This window comes from Ailuropoda melanoleuca, chromosome 10 (assembly GCF_002007445.2).
Source record: "Ailuropoda melanoleuca isolate Jingjing chromosome 10, ASM200744v2, whole genome shotgun sequence".
Lineage (NCBI taxonomy): Eukaryota > Metazoa > Chordata > Mammalia > Carnivora > Ursidae > Ailuropoda > Ailuropoda melanoleuca.
In genome coordinates this window covers 110,037,298-110,045,923 of record NC_048227.1, presented here as the reverse complement: position 1 = coordinate 110,045,923, position 8,626 = coordinate 110,037,298, and the positions used below count along the sequence as shown (strand labels likewise).

At 61.4% G+C, this 8,626-nt stretch overlaps 1 long non-coding RNA gene across 2 annotated transcripts; it reads right to left on the bottom strand.

Annotated features, from left to right (window-relative positions):
* Positions 1 to 271: 271 nt before the first annotated feature.
* Positions 272 to 6,831, bottom strand: LOC117804047. 2 transcript variants are annotated; one of them, XR_004628236.1, is made up of 2 exons: positions 6,489 to 6,831; positions 272 to 3,919 (listed from the first exon to the last, which is right to left on the bottom strand). It is a non-coding gene; the product is annotated as an uncharacterized LOC117804047 (long non-coding RNA). The 2 variants fall into 2 exon arrangements; XR_004628235.1 differs by having other exon boundaries at positions 272 to 3,439.
* Positions 6,832 to 8,626: the final 1,795 nt, after the last annotated feature.

The following is an 8,626-nucleotide window of genomic DNA, read 5'->3' as shown; positions in this document are numbered from 1 at the left end:
CGAGCGCTGGGGGTGAGGCTGTGGGTCCCCTGCTCTCCGGCGGCTTCTCCCTCGCGGGTGTGTCGGGCCGCCCAACAGGCCAGCTGCCCTTCGGCTTAGGAGCTGCTACAGCGGCAAGACAGTTCTGAACTCCACGGGGGAAGCGTTCACGCGCCTGTGACCTCGGGGCCAGCACGACCCTCGACAGGCAGGTGCACCAAGCTCACGCAGGCTGGCAATCACGTGTACGAGCACAGCACGTGGGAGTTTAACTGCCCACATTTTCGGAGAAGAAAACAGAGTTCTAGTGAAATAGTCAGCTGATCTCTACACACACCTGTTTTGCTCGAGAGCTGGGCTAGAGGAAACGTCGGTGACGATGTCCCTGTGTCCCGCGTCCCCTGCCTGCCCACTGAGCTGCCAGCCCCCAGCTCTGTTTCTTCTCTGACCTCTGCCATGGAGCTCCAGGGGTGGCCTGCTCCTGTGCCCCAGCCCCGTCCAGGGCTGCCCCACTCCTCCTAACCCAGGTATAGGAAGATCCACCCCGTCCCCTCACTGCCCCTTCCAGGAGACGAGGCCACCCAGGCGCTCTGTCAATGCCATCACCATCCTCATGGCCAGGCAGGCCCTGGATTTTGGCCTCACCTTCCTCACGGGGACCAAGGCAAAGGAACAGCCACTCAAGGGCTCAGCCGAGAATCTAGACCCCAGCCATTGTCCTCATGCCAGCTTTTTTCCCCACCACGCCTGGCAGACTTGAAGGCCCCCTCACCCCAGGGGCAGGGTCCACACTGCTTAACTTAGTCTCCCAGAGCCCCCCGGTGCCACCCAGCCCAACCCTCCAAGCTCCTCCCCAAAACGGGGCTCACTGTCCTCCAGACAGACATCTTCCCCACGTCTCCCTTCCATGTCGCCTCCAAACGCACCAGATCACACGAGTATCGTGGAGGACGAAACTAGGAAAAGTTTCCTTTGGTCTGATGGTGTATGTGCGTGTGCCCTGTGTATGTGCACACATGAGATGTATATAGTACACATGTGTGTGCATTGCGGTCTGTGTACATGTATGAACATGTGTGTGTCCTGTAATGTGTGCCTGTGCTCTCTGTGTGTACATGTATGTGCATTGTATGTCCCCTGGTGTGTGCCTGTGCTGTGTGCATTGCATGCGTGTGTGATATATGCCATACACACACGTGTGCATGTGCGTGCACGTGTGTGTCCTGTGATGAGTGTGCCTTGTGTACAAGCACGTGTGCACGTGTAGGTGTGAGTCTGCTTCTCTTAAGAGCTGATCTGATGGCCACCTCCCCACGTAGGAGGGGACAGCCCCTTCCAGGGGACACAAAGCACTGAGCTCATACAGCTGGCAAGGCGGAGTCCTTGCTTGGCCAGCACGTCTGGCCCCAAGTGACCAGCACCTTCTTTATGAGGACCTGATGAGACTTCACGTCGTGGCCTGAATTTGCTCCTCAGAGAAAGCGCTTCAGGGTTCACGGCCCCTGGCCTGCTTCTGCAGCAGAGACCTGGTCACTGGGTCCCACGCAGCAGCCCAGGATGGACACGCTCTACTCCACAGGTGCCCGGCTGGGGGCGCCGGGGAGTCCAGCAGCTGGGCGTACTCCAGGGCGAGGGCAAGGGCTCTGTCCCAACCCAGGTCCCAGCTCCCAAGTGAGACAGCCTGGGGCACACAGGGCCTCATGCACCCTTGGGGCCCAGGAATAGCAGCTCACACATTGCTGTCCTGATGGCATGAGATTCTGACAACCAGAAAGAGTCCAGAACCTGACCTGCCCGTGAGGCGGCTTCTCCAGGGAGCCTCCAGACCCAACACCAAACCGCAAGTATGCACACTGTGGTGTCCAGGCCCCACCCTGGACCACTGACCCCTGAACTTAAGCCAGCCAGGGGTTCGACTCTGTGACCCCAGTTGCGGGTGGTTTCCGGTGGGCCAGCGCTCTGGAGGGCAGCTGGGCAGGGATGGCTCGCGTCTTCGATTATGGGGGCTCTGTGTGCCACCAGCTGTCTGCAGTGCAGGGGAGGCTGTCCTGGGGAAACAAGGTTGTCTGGCCCCAGTGTTCACCAAGGCACGAGGCCTGCAGCCCACCAGCAGCTTGGGCGCTATGGGTCCTCCTGCACAAGAGAAATGGGCACCATTCCATCCCACTCCCCCCAACGCGGACTGTCTGTGAGCCCCGGGGCTCTCCTGCCCCCTGGTCACCTGGGACGTCAGGAGGAGGGAGGCTGAGGGCTACTGTGTCTGAAGGAGCATTGGCCTGGCTCCCCCCAACCCAGTGAGCCTCTCCAGTGCTGCCTTCCCCCTTCCACACGCCCTGCAGGACCAGCTCGGGGACGGCCCTGCTCCTTCCAGTGAGACCCAGAGCTCTGGCCTTGCAGGGGTCTCGGGGACTCGCCTGGAAGCAGGGCCTATGGGAGCCAGTGGGGCCTCCCTGGTCCCGGCTATGCTCCCAACAGCACCGGCTCCCGGCTATGGGCAGGGACGTCACCCGCCCCTCCTGCAGAGTCCACCAGGAAGGCTTCTCTTCACACAGACCACGGCCTGAGCCTCCCCTGCCTTCTTCTTGGCCGCGGGTAGGGACCCATGCAGCAGGCGATGCCGCGCGCTCAGGTCACTGTTGTCAGCTCAGAACACGATGACGATACCCTTGGGATAGAGGGGTGAGCAGACGCATTTCCAAGGCAAAAACCTTTCCACAAGACAGTTTGACCAGCAGACCTAGATTCTTCCAATGGTTCAAGCTCAGGCAAGTTATTCTGTCTGGAAACCTCAGCTCTCTCGGGTTAAAAGACCGACCATCCGCTCTGGGCTCCACGGGGCACAGCCCCCTGTTCTCAGGGATTCCACTCCAGTGTGGCCCGCAGCCTCCAGGCTTCCAAAGGGCTGGCAAGAGGCCTTGTCTGCAGCTCCTTCTCCTCTTTGTTACGTGAGACGGACACTAATCAAGTGTCCATGCTGCTCGCCCATTCGTGTCCCGGCCAACACGTAAATGTGCCCACGGGGTCCACATCTGTCTCTCCAACGGACACTTTGCTCCTGGAAGAAAGGTGCCGCTTGTTGACCACAACATGTCCAATGCCTGGGGAAGTGCCTGGCACTCGGAAAGCGCCGGAAGGCAAGTCTGGACGCTCAGCTGAAGTAAGACTCGGAGAGCCGCCGGCCCCGGGGTCTGTCACACCGGTGTCTTCGCGGGCTGGGCTTCCAAGGGCACGGGCTCGGGGGGTGTGGTGGGAGCAAACCCTTCCCCACTCGTGAGCCGTCAGCCTCAGAGCATGACCACCCAGAGGGCCCAAACACAGCTTTGGGGAGGAGTCCTCCAAAGGTTTCGGCGCCCCGCGTAGCGGGGTCAATGCTAGAGGAGAAACGACTCAGCCGAGCCCACGGCTCCGCTCCCCAAGACTCCGGACACCACAAACCTTCGGGGGTTTCAAACTGCTCGGTCTGTGCAGGAAAGAAAGAATGTCCAGTCACTAGAAGGAAAGAGTCCACGAGAACGATCTCAGGATTGAGGACAGCGGAACCGGAGCCATGGGGGCTAAGTCCCCTTAAGGGCACGGGATGAGGGGCACATGAGGCCACGGCACCTGGGAGGCTCCAGCCTCACGTCCGAAGGGGCTCCCACCTGGCTCCCACCTGCCTTACGAGAACCTGAGTGCGTAAGCTTCAGGTGACACACGGGTGCAGACCACTTCCTGGCCACAGAGTGACCGGCGCAGATGTCCGCCTGCAGCCCGGGGAGGACGCGGACGTCCACACCACGGGCTGCCCGGGGCAGGGTGTGGAGACCTTCGGCTGTGACACACGCTTTTCCACTGGCAACTTTTCAAGGCCTTTTTTTTGTTCCCTCAGCACAGGAACCATCCTGCAAAGGCCTGAGTCATACGTTGATCACATCAAAGACTGTTTGTCTTGGTCTGCAGCCTGTTTGGGTTAAAACCAAGATAAATTGCAAACTGGCTGAAGCTGCTTGCAGACATGCACGTTTTCCGCAGCTCCTGGTGAGGAGTGTGCTTGGGGCTCACCACCCCATCCTGTCCTTATTCAGCAAGTCGCCCACGGAACAGCCAAAGGGCAGGCTGTGCGGGTGGCTTCCTGCGGGGCTCACAGCGCCCCTGCCACCTGCCGGCGCTCTGTGCAACCCGGGCAGAGCTGGACTTGCCCTCTCATCCCCAGAAGCCAGGGGGGACAGAGGGGGGAGCAGAGCCACCCAGGGCCCCCACTGTCTGCGCCAGGCTGCCCATGGGGCCAGAGTCGGCACCGTGGTCACAGACACCTGCAGGCCGGCAGCCTGGGCTCCAAGCGGTATGATTCCACACCAGGTGCTCATTGGCCCGAGACCACACTCTCCCGTGTGTTGGCAGGGCTCCCCACCCGGGGGTGTGGAACTGGGGCTCCCAGCTCCCCTCCTGTTCTCCGTGGGGACGGCCCTCGGCTTCCAGGAACGCTGCTCAGAGCCCCTTGCTCTGCCGTCCACACAGCAGACATTTGCAGGAGGCCACAGACTCCCCCGCAGCCATCGGCCTGGAGAGACGCTACTCCTGGAGGGCCAGGCTGCCCGGGGAACCTCCCTGCTCCAGGTCAGCTGCCAGGGATCCCAATCACACGCACCCATCCAGCAGCACCTGCATGCTGTCCGGGTGACTGGAGGAGGGCCGTGGCTTCAGGGCGTCAGAGCTCTGTCCCCACGCCCCCCGGGGAGCACCTCTATGAGCTCTTGTGCCCCAGGGCCCTGGCGACCGTCTGGCATGTGCACGAATGGCCCTCCCAGAGCCAGACCGGAGGGAGTGGGGACACACAGGATGTGCTTTGAGCACCGGCTCCCACGCCCGCAACCGTGCGGTCTGCTCTTCTGTAACGTGCTCTGTTGCTCCGTCCCGTCCTTCTTCACTCAGCAGCTGCGCGCCGAGGGCCTGCTCTGGGCCAGACCTGCCCCAGGGTCGTGGGAGCCGGGGTTCACCACAGCCCTCGCTGTCCCAGAGGGGGTCTCACTGCCCAGGGACCGTGGCCCTTGCACTCACTGGGGACGTGCGGTGGCATGAGCTGTGACGCGAGCTGAGGGCAGTGATATCAGGGCCCCGCCACCGTGCTCCCAGCTCGCAGGCCCAACCGCACCATGGCTTGAACTGGCGGCCACTGAACCCACTGCGTAGTGCGGAACGAGGGCTTCCCGTGGCCAAAGGAGGTCAGGGGTCATCCTTTCCATCCTCCACCTTCCACCACACTGGCCCCAAAACTCCAAACCCACGAACACCCCCGAATCACTGGCTGATTTCTGAGCACCTCCTGTGAGACGTGCATCACGGCTGGGGTCGGGTGCAGGGACAGAGAGGACATGAGGGCTCAGAGGCCCTTCCTCTGCGGGAGTCGGGCTCTGGGGGGCGTATGGACAGAGGGGCCGCATAGGCCCATGAAGAAGTGGTGTGAGGGCCGGGACCTTGCTGAGGATCAAGCCGCTGCGTGCACAGCGGACAGGGGCGGACAGGGGCGGCTTCCGCCAAGACTCAGGGTGGGACGAGCTCTGAGTCCTTGCCGTAGACAACGAGAAGTGAAGCAGGGTGGCCTTGGGGCTCTGCAGGACGGAAGGAGCCCGGTTTTATCCTAAATACAGTGAAACCCAAGCTGCACGTTCTGCCCGTTCCTCATCACTGTCACCTGCACACGCCCTGTGACACCTGCCACAGCTGGCCCTGGGCATCCACGTCCTAGAGCCGTGAGCACAGAGCCCCTGGGAGCCTGGTGCCAACAGACCCAAGGCTGGATGGTGTGGCAGCCCCCGGGCAGCGGCTCTGGGCCCCCCAAAGCCCAGGCAGCCCCAGAGAGAGATCAGCCAGTCTGCCTGGGGTGCGGCAGGCTCTGGGCGTGGGAGGCAAACTGCCCCAGGCCCAGTGGGGCTGCCCCTGTAAACCCTCGCAGGATGACAGGCGGGGGTCAGAGGGAGGGAGGAGAGGGGTGTCCGTCAGACGTGTGGCCCCCGGAATCTTGAGAGAGGGCAGGCCCACCCAATCCTTGGGTCCGGGCACATTAAGTGGGGCTCTAGGAAGCTGCCTGGATGAGAGAACAAAAGTATGGCCTTCCCGGAGGAGAGAGAAAGTGTTTCCACAGAGTGTGACGGAGACAGAACCGGAGTGCTCCCCGCCTTCAAGCCGGATTGCTCCGCACACATCCCTGCCACCTGGGCCAGTGTGGAGGCTCCGAGCATAGAACAGGCCCCGTGAGCGGCCCTGGAGCTTGCGGCGTCCCCAGCCCACGTCCCTGCCGTGGCCTCCCTGGGCATTCCCCGTGGTCTCAGAGGGTATTTTTTCAGTGATAACTAAGAAAGAAAGCAGGTCATTGGGCGCTTCCGCCCATTGTTTGCCCTTTTTATCGCAGCCGAAACCGCAGCTGTGCCCCCCGGCCGGGCCGAGCGGTCTGAAGGCAGGAAGCGCCCGCTCTCAGAAACCGCCTCTCAGCGAGTGCCTCGAACTCGGCCAGAACCTGTGACCACACTGACCTGACGGGTGTCGCATCCTCCTGGTCTGGAAAGGTCAGGCCAGGGCGTGAGGCGCGGGGGGAGGGCACGGGGGCTGCCCCTAGTGCTGCCTGAGAGCCACCCGGGGCCCCGATGCCTGGGCCCCACCGGCCCGCGCTCTTCCGGCGACTGACGCCTTTGAGCTTGTCGTCTCAGCGGGAGATCGGGCCCTGTGGCCCGTGGCCCCTCCCGCACGGGGAGGCCCACGCGGACTGTGAAGTGCGGTGTCAGCTGCAGCTACAGCAGTCGGCCCCACGGCCCGCGCCGCGCCACCAGCAAGCCAGTGTCCTGAGCACAGCTGCGCACCGGAGGCCGCAAGGATGTGGTCGGGGTGTGAGGGCAGCAGGGCCTGGCAGTAGCGGCCGGAGACACTCCTCTTTCCGGAGAGGGGGAATGATGCAATCTCTGTTTCGGAGGACATTTCAACGTCACCCGGGTCATCCCTCCACCACGTTCTGGACTGTTTCCTGGCGGTCCCGGTGCGACACTCGCCCTGAAGCTCATTCTATTTCTGGAGACCGCTGACAGCCAGACCCCTGCCGAGTCCCACCGGCAGGTGTGGTCAGGCGTCTTGGGGGAATGCAGGTCAAATATGACGCCTCTGACCCGGCAGCCCCAGGGATTCAGGATCAATAGTGTGTTTGTCGAACATCACAGACGCATGCACACTGATTATCTGCTTTTGTGAGACACGGGAGGTCCAGAGTGAGCAACACACCATCCCTTTTCTCCAAGGACTCTCCGAGAAGAGCACAGGTTTTAGAGAAATCAATGATTGATTGTAACAGCAATAACAAGATTGATTACGGTAGATAGACAATAGATAGGTAGATGACAGATGATTGACGGATAGGTAGATAATAGACAGACAGCTAGATGATAGACAGATAATACAGAGATAGGTGATAGATAACAGACAGGCAGATATGGATCCCTGGTGGATTCTTGTCCTCAAGAACCGTGGGCCGCATCATGGAGGCTTGTGCGAGGGGCGCCCTGGGAGCTTGAGGAGGGAGCCGAGTCCGGGAGTTCAAGAAAGTCTGTGGAGGGGGTGATACCCATGCTGGGAGCCTTAGCAGGCTCTTCTCAAAACAAAGCAAGACAAGACGAAAACCCTTTATCCCTCCAAGTAATGTGGATTAAATGCTCCTCCACGTCCTGGCCTCTCTCTTCTGCACGTTCATTCACTAGTTTAAACGACTCACAGATCGTCTGCCGCACCGGAGCGCTGGGTGCAGGTGGGAGATGCCCAGAGGCCACCCATGGCACGCTGATGTGGCCGGGCGCACTGCCGTTTAGGGACACGGGTCACTCGGTGCCGTGCGTTCACATGGAAGGACTCGCCCAGAGCTGGGGCCCCTGCAGGTTCTTGCAGGAAGTGACTTCTGGGCATGGACGAATGAGGAGGATTAGTCGGCTGGACCAACACCAGGGATAGGCAAGGGCCATCCGGACGAAGATGCTGGGACCGGAGGCGGCACAACTGGTTCAGAACTGGGAGGTACTCGGTGAGGCTGGAGCGTAGACGCAAGGGGCCGGGTGAGGGGCACGGCAGAGGCCGCAGGGCGTCTGCCTGCTGGTTAGTGTTTACCTTGAGAACCAGCACGTGGCCCATGGAGGTGTTCTGAGTGAAGGAGTCACATGATGGCATTTGCGGGCATGGCTGGCTGCAGAGTGGACATGCGAGACGTCAGGACAGGCCAGGAGGGCAGGAGCCAGCCCCCGAAGGAGCCCAGGCTGGCAGGGAGGCCTGCATCAGTGGGATGAAGCTGGAGAGAGATGGGGGCTAACGGGTTTCAGGATTGCGCAGGTGAGGAGGGGAGCAGAGAAGCCAGAGGCACGGATGGGTCCCCTGTTCCTGAGGGGCAGTGGGGTGCACTCAGAGAAGGCATAGTCCTGGGAGGAGGGCGGGTCTGTTTCTGAGACATTGTGTTTGAAGAGCCCTTTGATGACATTGGCCTGAAACGTGAAAACACAGCCAGAGTCAAATCAGAGGCTATAAACACACACTGGCCATGAAGGGGATGAGAAGGGGGCCCAGGACCTCAGAACCCCCGCCAGCGGGGTATGTATGCACCCAGGGGGCTGCTGCAGGGGAGGGAGGGGATCTTGTCTTCTGC